The 17,425-nt window shown below is 38.8% G+C and overlaps 1 long non-coding RNA gene across 1 annotated transcript in view; it reads left to right on the top strand.

The window, feature by feature from the left end:
* LOC106041018 (uncharacterized) overlaps positions 1–16,825 on the top strand; it is a 271,322-nt gene extending 254,497 nt beyond the window's left edge. The window contains exon 4 of the long non-coding RNA XR_010832309.1: positions 13,832–16,825. This is a non-coding gene — a long non-coding RNA (uncharacterized lncRNA). The remainder of the gene's footprint in view (positions 1–13,831) is intronic.
* Positions 16,826–17,425: the final 600 nt, after the last annotated feature.

The following is a 17,425-nucleotide window of genomic DNA, read 5'->3' as shown; positions in this document are numbered from 1 at the left end:
TGCATAACATTGTTTGTCATAGAGTGTAACAAAGCCAGGTCTCAACAACGGAGTTGCTCTATCTGCCAACTGTACACATCCAAACGTGCCTAGCAAAGAGATGGGTGTAGAAACTAACTGAAGAGAGAGTGAACGGGTAGCCCATGTGCCTTCATTCCATCAAATGATCTCAGAGGTCCTTTCCATTTTATAAGTGAGAGAAGGCAGCAGCTGTTGGAGGCAAACTCCATAACTGGAGTGAAGCTTGAAGACATGGGTTGGTGGCAATTGACCATGTGCCAGAGGAGAGAAAACAGTGTACAACTGGGGCAATCTGAATCTCACTGTGGAGGAGATAATCAGAGAAGGCTGCCTAAAGTGACAGGTATTTACCCAAAAGGGTACAGACGGATGCAAGCATCTGAGCTGCTAGACTTGAAGGATCTTCAGTCTAGAAAACAAAACTATGGTGATAGCGAAGTACACTGCCTGAACAGATGTACCTTACTCATAAAAAAAGTGCCTGTAGGCTTTCTCTTACCAAAGCCAGAAGTGACTTCTAGCCCTGAGCAGTTCTCCTCTGTGAATATTCATTGGAATTTTTAAATGAACTTTTTTCTGCCTCTCTTTTATTACATTTCTGTATTTGAATAGCATTAAAACAACAGTTTTAATGTAGATATTGTGAAATGTAAATGGAACCTGGATGTTGATTTCATAAACATGAGTAAATACATAATGAAAAGGCTGGTTACACCAGCTAGGGAATGGGATCCTGTTAAGTTTGCTCTGTCCAGTACCATTTGAGTGAGGCACTTTGAATTCTCAGTGCTGAATTTTCACAATGACCCTTCTTGGGAATAAGCCCCAATAATTTATTGAAAGTAAACTAATGAATAAATATAACAATGAATGAAAAAATAAATATTCAGCAGTTATTCACCTGGATTTACCCAGGCTCTGTCTACCCAGTCCCCTAGAAAAATTAGTAACATCAGAGCCCATTCTCTAATGCTTATTCCTAATGGGCCCAGAGGAGTCCCAAAACCTCCTGAATGAACCACTAAGGTTCTTCTGATATTGAAGACCAATGTTCAAGTCAAAGTAAGTATGATCTAGTGGAGCTGGAACCTGCTGATAGAAGTTGTACACAAATGTGAATAGATATAAAGCATTCCAAAAGAAGAGATTCAGAGCTTTTTTTTTTTTTTTTTTTTTTGCCATATAAATATAGTGCAAAAGTATGTGATGGTAAAACCTCTCCCTTGTTTCTTTAAAGACTTGTGGAAAGTATCCACCTATATGGATAAATTCAGCTTTCATTATCTTTTCAAACAATGCCACAATGTTGGTGAGCCAAAACCTCCTTTTTATTTGACATGGAATGTGGTAGGTTCTGTCAAATGCCCTCTGAATACATGCTCAGTCACCTTTATTTTTAAGTAGATAAAGCTTCAATTAAATGAATCATGATATAACTAAAACAATGCTATAATATGAAAGTGAAGCAAGCAGAAATAGATTATCGAAGATGTCTTTATTTAAATGTGGTCTTAATATTGGAAGATAAAAAAAATAGTTGTATAATGAAGGCCCAATGGTGTTTGGAACAGTAGGTAATAAGAACATACTTTATGATTTTCAGTATAAGATTCTTCTTTCATTTTTAAAAATTAATTTCATGATTATGAGTTATAGAGAGTAGATCAGTCTGTCCACAGAAGAGCTATTAACCAACGAGAGTAAAAATGTTTTATTGCATGTCTTTATCAATGTACATAGTTCTTGTCAGGAGGACCCACCACCATCAAGGACAGTGCGTTATTAACATTCTCTCCAATGCAACACCAGTCCACTGATATCTTGGAAACAAATAATTTGGCAATTTTAAAGAATAATTTCATAACTGCATTTAGTATAACTGAAGTAGTAGAAAGCACTGAAACTCTCATTTGTAACCTCCTACATATATGAAGTCTCACTGAAGTAAGGGCTCTGAGCTGCAGATACTTTTGTCTTCTGTTGGGTCAGACCTCAATCTATGACACCATTTTGTCCTAACTGCCCACTGAAGTTGAGGCATGTTCTCCTGCTGGTTTCTGCAAATACTTCCCTTTTGAGGTTGCTGAGACCACAAGCCCATGTCAGATAGCCTCTCCAGTAATTACCAGATGGTAATGATGTTCAGTCACAACCAACCTGTGCTACATTCAGATTGGTGACCTAAAGGTGAAAAGCTTTGATTCCCATTAATAACGCCTTGAGCCTCTCTGACCTCCAGGATGTGATTAAGAGCCTGTTAAATTCACTCGGTAGCTTTGGATCATATTGTTTGCATTTTGCATTATTGTTGTGTATTGTTTGATAATCTAATTATTTTATTTGATTACTTTAAAGCATAACTATTCTTCTGTTTTGTGTTCAAGAATGCACCATATTAAGAGCTCTCCTCACCTAGGAAATATCTTTATGTTTTGCTCTTTTTTTTTCTCAGCGGGTGAGCGAACTGCTTTCCTTTGTCTAGTTGCTCAAAATAACAAACGTCAAAGCTTGCAAACTGGTAATTTGGCAATTTTAGACAATCGCCTCATAACCACGTTTTAGTACACCTTTGAAGCGGTAGAAGTTCAAAGGCTTTGAAAAGACGACTATTGCTTTGCCTGTTGCTATGAGTCATTTGAAGTAATTGGTCCTGTCTGATGTATGTTTTGAACTGAGGAAGTAGTGCTTTATTACCACAATCAGATACAGGTTTTTAGCTAAGGAAGTGGAGTTTTCCTCACAGATGTAGATGTCTGCTTGATAAGGCAGAAAACAGACAGATGTGCCTCTATGCACTGGGGAAGAGGTGTGGAGAAGGAGCAAATACAAGAGCTGAGAAAATGCCATGAAGCTGCATGACAGTGATTTTGGAAACTTTCCCTGTAAGAAAATTTCTCACAAGCTAGTTAACTAACATTTTAGAGAAATAAATAATTTTGTTTTTTTTTTTTTTATACATCAGATAAAGAAGTCCACCATAGGCTTTCCAAGCACTTAGATTGTAGCTAAAATGAAATGAAGTCTGAAAGCATTTGAAGTTTTTGTACGTTTGTTTGTTTTTAAGTTCAATATCATAAGATATCATTGTCAATACATACTAAGTTGGTTTCAGGATAATACGGTGTAAGATTAAAAAAAAAACAGGATTCATGTTTATCTCTTCTCAGTGGATAGTGCATGACATCCTGTAAGGAGACCCCTCTCTCTTCTATGTGTTTTAGTAAAACTATAAAATAAATAAAATAAAATTAAAAAAAATAGCACAATATCTATGCTGACCCCCTCTCAGATGTGCATCCTACAAAGCTGGAGGTTTCTTCTACTCCCTGACAAGGAGGAGTTTTTACCCCAGCCTGGGGCTCAGCATCTCCTGGAGGCAGAAGCCTTGTGCTCAGATGTGCTGGAGCTCAGTCCATCCATGTGTGCCACAGATATAAGCACAGGAGTAGATTTTGGCATGAGGAGGGGTTTTCTATTTCAATCCGCATTTGAATTGGTCCCACTGGCTTTGTTGGATCTGCATCGTTCTCATTAGAGTCACCTCACAGTTTACAGCATGTCTGCACATCCAGGGGGCATCTCAGTACTGGTCTCCTTCCCTCACTCTTCCCAGAAGAAATGGACCAAACACAGCAGGCTGGCGATGTAAACTTTCATGCTTCTTCATGGCTGAGAAAGAGTTGTGGGTTTTTTTGTTTATTTTTTTCCGGGTCAAAGAAATCCTAAGAAATCCTGAGGAGGAGTCTCTACTTCCACTGCTGCATTGCAGAGGTCAGAGAAAAATAGTAAAATGATGACATTTAATGGTAATGTATAATATCCATTTCAGTCTGAGTGGTGTTGAGAGCAGACTACAGAAATAAGACTCATATTTCAAAGGGAAAGGAGCCCCTGGATATGCTGGTGTGTGCTTTTGAGGGGAAAGTCAGTGCCAGAAGACATGTCATGCAGATATTTTGTAGCACCTTCATTTTCTCTCGCAGATGGTGACAGAGTACAGGGGTGTCTTGAGTCCAGCTAGTTTCAATAGATAAACTTCTTTCATTGGTTTTATGATTTTGAGTTTACTTAATATCACGAGACAATATAAATGCCTGTTAGACAGGGCTGGGTTACCACTAAGCTAACAAACATGCTGCCTGATGTTTTTTATCCCTTCTGCACTCATGGGTACTTCTGTGCACCTCCTCCTCAGTGGGAATTTTTCTCTTTCCCTCTCTGCTTCAGCTGCTCCGACCAAAGGACACCCAGACAAATCCCGTGGTTGTATGCACAGACTTCCCACAACTTTTGCAACAGAAAAAGTTCAGAAAGAAAATGTGTGTGGGCACAGATCTGGAAGGAGACGTGGGCCTAGTCTAATGTCCACTGTAGGCAGTGGAAGGTGGTCTTTCTTTATGGGATTCGGACCGGGCCTCAGGTTTAGTGTTCACCCAGGCTATCATAACAAGTTGTTGGCTTTCAGTCTGCATTTTGCCCACACATATATTCAGACATAAATATCTGAAGATCTTTCCTCCTTTAAATTAGTTTTCAGTTTTGTAGTAGATCAATGCTGAGGGAACAAAATGATCCTAGTAGAGATTGCAAAGAGATGGGCACTGATAGCTTTGATGATGTCTCCAGTGTTTTTTGACTATTGAAAACATCACATTTCTGTTTAATCTAATGTAATTGGGTTTGGTGGTCTGATCTCATCCCCCATTCATGCCCATCACAAGGCTGTCACATGTTTTGATAGAATAAGAATATTCTTAGGATCACAGAAGTTGCCAAATCAGGTTATGCCAGTAGCAAGTTAACCCAGTATCCTACCCTGTTATAGTTACTGCCAAATACAAGCAGAGAAATCTCCTGGCTATGGAACAATAGTGGCTGTTTCTTTATATACATTGTGTGTTGTAAAGATAGTTAATATACTTTTAGAAATTTTTTTTTTCTTTTGTCTTTTAATCTACTGAAGTACTTTGCCTTAGTTGGCTCAGTAATTATTTTGGTGTAAAAATGCAAAAATGCATAAGCTTTTTTTTTTTTTTTTTTAATTTAAGAGAGGGCCGTGAGGATGGTTTAATAGGCAGGACTGAAGCAGTTTGGCAGAGCTATTTCAGAAGCTTCAGTTACAGTTTACCCACATTTTGCCTGGCAAGGCATGAGTATCCTTTGAAAAGAAAAACCTCACCAATAACTTATGGAGTAAGTTGGTGAAAAAAAAAAAAAAATCCCTGGCCCCTGCCAACCCCAACAAACTAGAATATTAATAAGTATGGAATTTTACCCTTTCTACAGAATGAACTTGACATCCAGATCTGGACACAGGACCTACCAGCACTCCCCTCAGCCAGCAGGGATCCTTGTATTATAAAAATAGAATCACATTTCAGGCTTGAGTATGTTACACAGCAACAGTTCCTGTTGAGAGCATCTCTCGGCATCCAGCTCAATGATTTATAAAGAAAAAAGCCTATATAGTACTGATTAATGGAAAGGCCTGGATACACTGGTGGATCTGGAAAGCATCTCATAATATTCGACAGACAAGATGTTTTTTTATACTGATGGGATTTGATCATTGTTTATGAAATTATGTGACTGACGTAGCATCACTTCAAATGCACTGTTATTTTTATACTAGCATTACAGCTGGTCTAATAATTTGGATAATAAATTTGTTTTGGTGATAACTCATCAAATTATTCAGAGTTCTTATCAATATTTTCATGTATCAATATTCCATATGAGAATTCTTATCAATATTTTTCCATATTTGTTCTTCTTAAAAAAAAATTCCTCAGAATTAAACTTGCATTAAACTTGTATTAATATAAAACAAACTAGTTGATTGATTTGAAATGGTGACATCATTTTACTACAATCTGTAAAGGATTACACTTGGCTTAAATTTAAGAAAAGGAGTGGCCCCACTGACTTCAACATGAGTATTTCTAGGTTAGCATAGGCCTATTTAAGATATATACAGATAGCTAACCAAACTTTCATTTCCACCTGCAGATGTACTTGTTCCTGGGCTTGTGTGTTCCTCTTGTTTCCATGCTTGCTTTTGCCTCTTTTCTTCTACGTTACTTTCCTCTAAAGTTACAACCCCCTCTTCTCACATTAGATGGTGTTTTCACTTGCCAGTGGCACAGAATTATATTTTGCAAGGACTATTATTAATTTTAAAATGTTGATGACAATAGAGGTACAAAATACAGGAGGATTTGGGCTTCTGTACCATGAGCGTATGTATACAAGAAAAGCTGAGAACCCACCTGGAGGAAGCTGGCCAAGACCTTTCCAACCTAAAACAATTACCAGCAAAGGCAAACAAAGATACTCTAACTATGGACAGACCTTTGCAGGCTGAATATGATCGATTCTGTGTGGACAGTTAATAATGTGTCATTAAGGAATAAACCAAAATGGAATTTAGGCTGTCTGCTCAAGCAGTGGGAAGAGAGGAAGGACATACTTGTTCATTCCTATTTTTATAACAATAAGATTTGGATTAATTTACAACAGCAGTTCTGTGGAGATGCTGGACCCCTAAAGGGAGACAGAGAAAAGAGGGAACATGGAACAAATATAATTGTCTTGAAAGCTATGGATTAATAAGAACAAGCCTGAAAAGGTCTCTTTATTTACCTCCCTTGAGTCACTGTGTAAAGCCCAGCCCCTGCTTCTATCAATGTATAAAATTGTCACCAGAGATCACTCAGAAAGAACTACATGTAAATACATATCTTCAGCTGAAATATAACAGAAGCTATACAAACCCCAGCATGTTAACATCTGTCATAGCTACTTTACATTAAGATTTTCAGAAACTTGTGTTATAGCTCAGCCGTCACATCTGATTATCCTATCACCTTGAACACCTAAAATGATTTGGGAGGAATATATATGTGTATATATATATCATTTTATATGTATAAAATCAGGTATTTAAATTTAGAGTGATGTAAGTGCTGTTAGTTGAGCCATGATCTAGCTCATACTTAAGCATGTGCTAAACTTCACTCATACAAACAAACCCAGAGTTGACAGCAGGGCTTCTGAATGCCATTTTGTGCCTCTGAATATCGAAAATGCAGATGGTTTAAAAATATCCATCAATCTAACCAGCACAGCACAATGCAAAGTATGTCAGTCCACCGACAGAGAGCCAAATGCAGGAAAACTGTATGCAGAGCATCACTTTTAGTGAGCAAGGATTACAATCAGAAGGGTTAATGTCATTCATAATGTTGCTTGCATGTGCAAATGTTCATTTTATCCTTTGCTCATGCCAGTGCTCTCTGTGATGACGACCATGATGTGTGGCTCTTGGCCTTGTGATAGATACAACAGCAGGGAACAGAGCTGAAATACAGAGAGCAAATACAAGTGATACTCATAGGTAAAATTATGAAAACATACTTAGTGGTTACAGTTTCTTCAGTTATCAAATACATAAAAGGCATTAAAAAAAAAAAAAAAAGCCTAAATACATATTTAACCAATTGACCAGAATGGCACTAAAGGAGTTTTTAACCTATTTTGAAAAATTGCCTAAATACATATTTACCCAATAGACTGGAACAGCTCCTTCAGAGTCTCTCTGGTCTCTTGGGTATGTAATACGTGTTTTTAAAAACTGCCTGACTATATATTTACCCAATAGACCAGAACAGCTATTAAGTAAATAATACACATTATATAACTCTGCCAATGATTATATATATATATAAATATATAGCTTTATAACAATAATATTTTAAACAAATGCAAAGAAGATAAGAAAGTAAATAAAAGGTATCTGCTAAGATGGTGAAAGGACGGGAATCTGAAGTTCGTGTATGTATGTCATGCTAGAAAATTTCTCAGATTGCTAGTGTGCTATTGTGTGTGTGTTTAAAGTACAGGGCATTGTCAAGTACATCAGTGCCTGGGGTGCTTAATATAGAAGAAGGAACAGCAGTTGGGAGTTGGAAAGGTCTGGCAGAAGAGAGAGGAAAAAAAAAAAAAGAAGATATGAATCATAAATTCCCAGGAAGGATGGGTAAATCAAGCAGTTAATTTTGAGAAAGCCTAAAGATAGTACATGAAACACTGAAAAAAAAAAAAAAAGAGGAAAGAGGGATGGCATCATGGCATATGAGACCTATGTACCTCAATGCAGTATGCAGAAGGACAGTCTAGCTCAGTACAAGTTGTTCTGTCTTCTTCATATTTGCATTAAATGAAAATCATCAGCTCCATTTGTTGAAGCATTAAGGACCCTTTCTGTAATGATGTGAAGGGTCTTAGGCTGATAAAGGTTCCAGGACGATTTTTCATTAAATCTCCATATGTGTTTTAAAATACAATTACAATTAATAGCATACTCTGATTGGAATTTTTTTCGCCAGTGAAATAATTCACTTTTGAAACTAAACTCGTGAACACTTACTGATTTCTTTTTGATCTGACCATGTTTTGGATTGTTTTGAAATCACAGAGGAATGAATCAGTCTTGCTCTCACTCTGTCCTACAACACAGTGAAGGAAAAGCAACAGAAAGTGTGAGAGAGAAATAACGTTATTCTTTGAAAACAACTCTGTCACTTCAGTATTTACTTTTCCTTTTTTCTTTTTAAGTTCAAAGTTCTCAGTGGGTAACACAGTAAGGAAGGTTTCTTATACTTTGCACAGATCTCCAGGTTGGCAAAAGATGAAAAATGGCCAGGAAGTGATGGAAAGCAGTGAAACCAAATTTTACTACAGACATATTTTTTCCATAGACAAAGTTCCTGGCCAGGCCTCATTTTTCAGTGAAACTTCTCTGCCATCCATGCAGATTGAAAATAGCATGTTATCTGGTTGGGCAGCAGATGCAGACATGTCAGCACAAGGCTTCCTCATGTACCTCTGGGGAAATGTATAAAATGGCTTGCACCAGCCACTGAGTCCCACAAATGTGTAGGGTTAATGCTCTCCCAGGCCTCCAGGTGAGAAGCTGAGCAGACCTTCCTGGCTGCCACCCTCCGGCTTGGTTTTTGCAGCTCCCGCTATGCTACTACAAGAGCCGTGGTACACAGTGGAGGTAGCGATGGTGAAAAAAGTGCGACAGTGAACGAGGAGCTCCAGGACACTTTACCTTTATTTTTTGCTTCAGCTTTCATAGCCAAGCCCATAAAAGAAGTCCATAACACAACTGCTACTCATCAGTTCAGTATCACTGGTGATGCAGTCAGCAAGAGGTTTTTGGCTATTTTGCTATTTTACCTCATTAAACTCTTAACTATATCAGCTAAAGCTCACCTCTTCATTTATTTAATGAGCTGCTGAATGTCATTATTAACTTAACCCCGGATAGCAAATGGCTGTTCTAAATCAAGAGCTCACTGGCCCTGCTGACCCCACAGCTGGGCACCCTTGGCTTTCCCAGAGGACCAAAAGTCATCTCATGCCGTGTACCACCACGGCAGGTTGCCGGATCTGGGCATGGTTCCTCCCCGCACATCTTCCCATGCCCTGGCTCAGGCTGGGGTTGTTTCCCCCGCCCAAAAGTGACCTTTTTGTTGGGAAGGGACAAATAAAGGGTACTGAGAATTCTGGGGAAAGATCCAAACCCCACCTACTGTTTTCTGTGGAGCCCATTATTTCATTTCATATTTGCTACTAAAAAACCATCAGCTTTTTTTTTTTTTAAGTTGTTACCAAATTCATCCAGTCTTTGACTCGGCAGCTGATGGGTGACAGTGTCTATATCCAATTACTGTCCCTGTACTCTACAGTTTCCATTTCCTGAGCTTTTTAAGTGGGAGTCCGCTATGCTAGAAACAGTAAATTGAAGGTAACACTAATCAGTGCATCTATTATATCTGTAAAGTTTAGAATAAACATATATTTATATTTATATCTGGCTATCTGTTTGTTAAAGTAGAGCATTATTTTTATTGTATCATTTCCAATCTCGCTATTCACTATTTAGCAGCCTTCCTGCAAGACACAAAATCCATTGTGTAATAATTTCTAGCAGACTGCAGGAGTGTAAAAGTAGACAGTGTTTCCTTCAAAAATGGAATCATCTTTCACAGATGTAGATGTGTACTTGTTATGCCAAGATGAGACAGATGTGGCTCTATTCACTCAGGGACAGGTGCGGAGGAAGAAGAGATAAAACATTTGTAGAAAGTGTAAGCAACTGCATCGCTGTTGTTAAATAAATAAACATTCTGCCAAAAAAAAAAAAAAGAAGGAAAAAAAAGGTTTATTTGCTTTTTTTTTCCAGAATGTTTATTTTAAGCTGCAGCTTAGCTGTGATTTATTCAGATTTATGTTCTTGTATTGATTTAAATTTATAATATGCATTCTATATATAAACATCTGTTTGTATATAATTAGGGGAAGGTACATCAGCACACGTGAAGAGCACATATGCACATACTTGCACACACATAGCTAGTACATAGACATAAAGGCACATGTATACAGGTGAAGAATGGGAAGATATCTTCATAAATTTTGTGAGAGTTTTTGTGTGCATGCGAAAGGGTGGGAGGGAGAAGAGAAGCAGATGCTGGTGTCGCTTACCATGGATTAAGCCAGTTCAAGCTCAAAATTACAGGACTGAAGTTTGTGACTGTTGAAAAGCCTAATTGGCCTTTGACCACATGGACACTAACAGGAAACCTCCATAGAGAAGCTTCCTCACATAGCCCTAGGGGAATGCGTAAAATGGTTTAGAAAACCATATGAAAGAGCTTGAAACTGAATAGAAGTTGGCTCCTAAAATCAGAGTCCAGAAACGGCTGAGGAAAGGGTTCTGCAGCCGAGCAAGCTGAGGCTTGGGGTCAGTGGAGAGAGGAGGTGGCTCAGGTGCTGATAGACTTGTTATATTTATTACTGCTTTCTGTCTATTGGATTTTGCTTGTTTGTTTATTTGTACGTTTGCTTTGTTTTCTGTTAACCTTCAGTTCAGCTTTCTGTGAATTTGCCATAGAAAGAGACAAACCAAAATACACTTGGCAGCACTGTGACTTTCTCATCCAAACCAGGTGAATGAATTGCAGGAAGCTCCCCAAAGAAAAGCAAAAGCCACCTAAAAGGCGCAGTGATGGGAAGCAGCAGCTTGTCCTCTAACCATAAGAAATCCCCATGCAATAGCTGTAGACACTAAACGCTACCACATTTCCCTTGGAGGCTACTGTATTTTCCTCTTGCTTAGATTTGGGAGCCATCAATGAGGATTTCGTGGTGAAAGGAGGAGCAGTTTGTCAAGTGGTGAATACACAGTTTGCTTGATAGCTACTGTAGACTTGGGAGGCTGGGCCAAGTATCCCAGCCCATTAAGGGAATTCACAGCAATCATAAACAGTGAAAAAAATGGCCAAGGGAGGCTTTATCATTCAGGGGAAAACAGCTAACCTTGTCCTGACCTCCCCTGCCCTGCAGCACGGACCTGTGTCCCACTTGGCCAACTTCTCCCAGCCAAGAAAGTCCCTCCGGGCTGCTGACTTCTGGCATGAAAGAGATTTCAGGCATGAGGTCATCGAGATGCAGAGACCCGACAGAGGGAATGAGATGTTTGTCCTGGGCTTTTGCTACATCACTTTGGAGAGCCTGGGCCCATGCATTGCCTGCAAAATTGTTCTTCAAGAGAGGGTCCTCAAATCCCTTTGCTAGCTCTTGCCGAGGTCCATATTGCCAATTTGGTGCTTAGCTTTATGCTCATTTGCAACCAAGTTCATTAGAGAGGCGGCTACGAACATGCCAAGGGCCCCATTCCTCCCAGAGACAGCAAGCGAGAATGAGCGCAGGCAAGAGGAGAGGCAGTGCCGTGAAGCCTGGATGAAGCCGGATTGCTTTTCTCTGAAATATTTAAGCGAGCCAGGGGAGGGAGGAGAGCGGGAATGACAGAGATGGTGAAGGAAGTAAGAGTGAGGATCCACAGCTGTGAGGAGGACCAGGAGGAGGAGGGGGAGGAGGCAGGGAAGGAGAGAGAAGGATGATGTGTTTTTTTTTTTGTTTTTTTTTTTAAAAGAAGCACATTAATCACAGCTCCAAAACAGGAATCAGGGTGGGAATCAGCAGCTGGGAGAGGGAAAGAAAATGGAAAAGATGATTTCTCATTTAAAATACATTTCTTCAATCATAACTCTGAACGAAAGTGGGAATTTGCAGCTGGGCACAGAAGAGTGGTCCCTGATCAGAGGAGAAGGAATGAGCTCTGCAGCCTGCCCCTGGTCTCCAGTCAAAGGGAAGGGGAGGTGGGTGGTGGAGGCCTCTGTGGCCAAAATCAGGTAGCATTGCTCAGGGTGATCTGTGCAAAACATTCCTGCATCCCACTTCTGTTCAGCACAACTGCAAGTGTTTATTTCTGTGTCAGAACAAGCAAGAAGCAAATGTTAAATTGAAGTGACTTTTCTATTTCTACAAGTGTGTTAGCTTAAAGGTTTATTTTCTTCCTTTTTTTTTTTTTAAGTTTCTTTGCCATGTGAGGGTTGTTTCTTTTTTTTTCTTTTTCTTTTTTTTTTTTTTAACCTAGCTTTCATAGCTTGACCAATGAATCCAGCTTAACAAAAATATTTCTCTTTGTAGGCTGAACATTCAAAAACTTCACCGGTTTAAGTCCAAATGTGAGATGTTATTTTGTTTGAATGCCAAGAATTGTACAAAAATAAATAAATAAATAAACAAACAAACAAACACAGTTTCCAGGGGCATAATATTAATTCTCATGAAGTCTTGAGGAACAATGTTTAAATACTATTCAGTGAGACTCAGTAAAATTTCTCTTTTGGCATACCTCTAAGCACTGCATGTATGGGACTTGCCATGTGTGGCAACAGGAGTAGGGGAAAGCAGACTCTGTGCTTGCTCCCCAGTGAAGCTGGACATGCAAAGTGTGTTGCAACAATACTGTTACTTCCTTTACATTTATATTTTCTACACCCAATCACTGATTTGCTCCTTATTTAAGCAACATTTTCTTGATAAATTAAAAAAGCAGCAATAGCCATTACTGCAGGCTATATACAGCCTCTAATATCACTTAAGCATATTACAGAATATAATATCTGGTACTTAACGACTAACTTGCATATGAAAGCTCACATAATGTCTCATAAAACCCTTAAAATGGCTTCAGTTTAAGAGTCTCTTTAAAAAAAAAAAAAAAGGAGAGGAAAGAAAAAAAAAAACACCTTCAGGGAATATTGTAAATGAAGTAGCACTCCAGCCTTAGAAAAAAAAAATTCACACACTTGCAGAAATTTTTAATATAAATTGAACACATTAAAAATTAATTTTGCATGACCATTTCGCATTGCAGTGCCAATGCATAGTTAAGATAAGGCCTTAACTCTTCTTTGTTTAAAGTAACATGGAAACATGTCTCTCTCTCCATTATCTGTACATAATTATAATTTTCATTAATCAGAAATTGGAACCCCATCCTCTTTAATGACAGCCCAGCTGGAGATCAATGAAACCCTACCTGTGTCACTGAGGAAACTTGCTATAAACTTTTAGCAAACTCATTAAAGAAAGGTGTGACCTCGCAATTAGATATGGATATACAGAACTGGGCGCACGCTTATGTCTTATGCTAGTCAGGAAGAAGAGTTTGGTTTGCTGGGAAAATAGACGGTCTATTTTATGAGACTTTGCTAGCAGAAATCTTGTAGATTCTCCAGTGACGTCAATTGTCAGATTTGAAGACTCATCTGACATAAATGCTGGCATCAAAGATGCTACACCAAGAAGCAGTTTGAAGATATTACATTTCAGTGAGAAGTATATATAGAAAAGACCTTTACCAATTTTCCTCTCTTTTTTTTTTTTGTAGCTTTTGATTGGACTCATGACCACAGCTTTATGGCAAGGAATTCCCCTGCCAGGCACTGGTCATGAATGGACGCTGATGAATGCCACAGGCCACATCCCGTGCCAGCAGGAGCATGCTGAGATTTGTGCTCTGTACTTCTGGCAACTGCTCTTAATGGGAGAGAAGTGTCCTGATCTCTCGGATGTCACCACGTCACAACAGGCAACAAAGTCTTCCTTAGATGGACTTCTGTATAAGACATACTTGCTTCTTTTAATATCCCAAATGTATGATATTGTATTCCTTTATTATATAATTTATCTGTGGGACCTAGACCAGGTTTATAACCCCATTCTGAAAGTTTGTTATTTCCCATACATATTTTATAATAAATACATTCTTCTATGTCAGGAATTAAAACCTAAGTGAATGTTCACCATTTGCATTGGAGATGTTGTAGAAACAAAATACTTTGCAGTGTGGATTTCATAACTTCTATGACTTCTTTATCATTAATGCCCTGTTTATATATATATTTTTGCAAATTAAAATAAGTTTTTTAGCTCAAACCAGTTCTAACAATATTATCAAAATAAATTAATACATCTTCCTCCACATCCTCCTTCCTAATAAAATGTTACTTCAGGTACAAAAGAAATCTCCCACAACAACAACAACAGTTTAGTTCCAAATTGTCTCAGAACTTGCTGTGACTTCTAAAATAGAAATTGGACCTTGAAAATAAATATGCACATGAAGCTGCATAGCACTGCAACAGAAAAACTAGCGAGAATGGCTGCTAGAGAAAACGTACCTTCTTTAACATGTGTAGCTAAATCCTACAGCATTTAACTGTGATTTTAATTGAGAAAGCCTTGACAAAGGATTAAAGCCTTCCGCCAATGTGCAAAGAGGCAGCAATCTGTTGTGCTTCTTCCCTATAGAGAAATAGTAGGAAAAATGGATGACTATGAAAGAGCAACGATGTCTTTGGATAGTTTTTCCATCATGCTTGATTTTGGTTCTGTAAGTACAGTTCCCCGCTTGGATTTTGCTGTTTTTTCATGGTTTTGGGAAAACACACAGATATTTCTAAAGGCACTTCTGGAAATGTATGGGCCTGCGTAGAAGATGCAAGTACCTTCAGAAGAACGTACACAAGAAGACAGGAGCACTTCCTCCTGCCTCTCCCAATCACATCTTTAATCTCTTTATGTGGTTTATGCCTGTGGCTTTCTTAAGATGCCTCAGCACCTCCAGCTACAGACCATAACAAAGAACCTACAAGGTAGACCGATAAGGCTGGTAAGCCATCCTCACCACACTTGTGGCAGGCTGTTTAAAATAACTTGCATTTTCTTAGAGAACCCTTACCTATCAGGCTAAGAGCTTCTTAAGAATGACGTGTTGTTTTTGTGGTTTAGGTTGTGGTGCAGAAATGGAATTTCTAGCTACATGGTTCAGCATTTGAGACACAGGGATCTGACTTTGCTGTACTTGGGGATGAAGAGAGCTGCAGGGTCACTGGAGAGAGGTGGAGGTGCCTGGAAGACTATCATAAAGGACTTTAAGCAAGGTTTGGGAAGGTTAGCCCAGAGTGGGGAAGTGGTGCAAATGGGGAAGGCAGAAATGAGCGGGAATAGCAAGGAAACATCTCACTGCCCTGCCAATGCAGATATGTGGTGCTTGCCCCCTTCACCACACACTCACCTGCAGGGCTGCACAATATGCAGGCACTGGAAAGCAATGCACTGCCTGGGAATGATGGAACAGACTTACTGTTGTACTATGGGAAGAAAAAACAGGTCAAATTTTGAAAATGTTTCTCAAAAAAAAAAAAAGTAATGTTGCCATTTTCCGATGTTAGTTTTGACAATGAGACTTTGTCTTCACTCACAAACAATTCCTAGCTTCTGTTACCCTCCCTGCATCACTACTCAAATTTTCCACTTGACAATGGAACTTTTCTAATTTATTTTTTTTGATCTTCCCAAAGGCATTATTTTTCCAATAAATTTACCACTGATCCTGTCAACAAAAAAAACATACTCATCAACTCTCAAGGCTGATTTCAGATTGGACATATATGTATCTGCAGATCTGTGGCCACAGATGTATGTGGTAGAGAGTTCAGCATGGAAACTACTCTGTTCTTTATGGGATAGATTCTTTCTCCCTTTCTACTACAAAGTTGTAAGAGAATAAAAAGAAATTGTCTTTCACTGCAAGTCAATTTGTGGGATGTAATGGCACAATTTAGAAAGGAATATTGCAGACGGTAAGACCACTTGCATTAGAAGTCTTGAATCAGTTTGTAGGGCTATATATTTCTATAGCATTGTGTTTTGTTGTGTGTGAAATTTAATAAGAGATGTAAATCTACAAACAGCAATGGTATTGCCATAAAATATAAAAGATTCATGTATTATAAATAGATATGATAAATAAATTTAAAGTGGCAAAGTCATCTACTGTGCATTGCCCTGTGTGCAAGAGCTTTAATGACATTTCCTGCAAATAGCTGAAGGTAGAGCCTGCTTCATACTGAGATGGAGCAGCTCAGACTCATTCAGGTGGGGAACATCACAAACCATGATCTGAACAAAAATATCCAAGTCCAGCGAGGCTCAGGGTTTGTTTGGAAGTGCCGAGGCAGCTCTGAGAGCATCAAGCTGGCAGTCTGCTGCAAGCACAATGTAAGGGATTGCACAGGCTCTCTACATCACTGTCCAAAATCTTTTTACAGGTAAATTTGAATTTTAACAATCTGCTGCACGTGTTACTGCAGCTTTCGGCAGCCTCAGCAACAGCCGTGCCGTGACAACTTCTTTCCCTGCACTGACTGACAACGCACCTCCCAGCGTGCCAGCTTCTCTGGGAGCACGTGTACTGCTCATTAGGATTAAGTCACATGAACTATCTGGTAGGCACTTATGGTGATAGATTTCTCCTTGGTAACCTGTTCATCTAAAGATAGCAGGCTATACAACCTCCTATTTTTAGGGTGGGTGGGACACTTCTAAATTAAGACTTGAGCAAAACAAAACTGTAGGAGAGCTCCAGAACATTAAAGAAAAATCCTGTGTGACTTCAGTTATGTTATTAACTTTTCCACTTTTGCTGCAGAAGTTGTTTCTGTCAATATTTTACTTTAGCGGTGCTGAACGGGAGGAAGGAGCAGGGTCCAAGCAGATGGCTGTCAGCAAACTGATGACGGCAGTTGAGAATTAGTGTCCAAATACAGTATTTAAAACTTGCTACAGTACATAGTTTCCTGCATATGCATGCCAAAATAAATCTGGTTTGGAGAACCTTTCAGGATCTTTATTTTATTTTTATTTGGAGCTTATTCTATTAAGAATAACTAAACAGGCAACATACCTTCTCTTAGTAGGGAGGGTAGATCCATCAAACATTAGGTACAAAACTAGCTGAACCAGAAAGCCCTTTCCAACATTTACTCACTCCAGCTATTGACATTCTAAGCACCTCTAAGTATCAGGATGAGTGATAACTGAGCAATAACATTAATTTGCATCTATTTTTTCCCTTAATCACTGTAAAAGTCCTTCCTCCTTGTGTCTGCCTTTTATGTTTTTTTTTTCTTTTTTCTCT

This window comes from Anser cygnoides, chromosome 6 (assembly GCF_040182565.1).
Source record: "Anser cygnoides isolate HZ-2024a breed goose chromosome 6, Taihu_goose_T2T_genome, whole genome shotgun sequence".
NCBI lineage: Eukaryota > Metazoa > Chordata > Aves > Anseriformes > Anatidae > Anser > Anser cygnoides.
The sequence above is the reverse complement of the archived record's forward strand: the minus strand, read 5'-3'. Positions and strand labels throughout refer to the sequence as shown.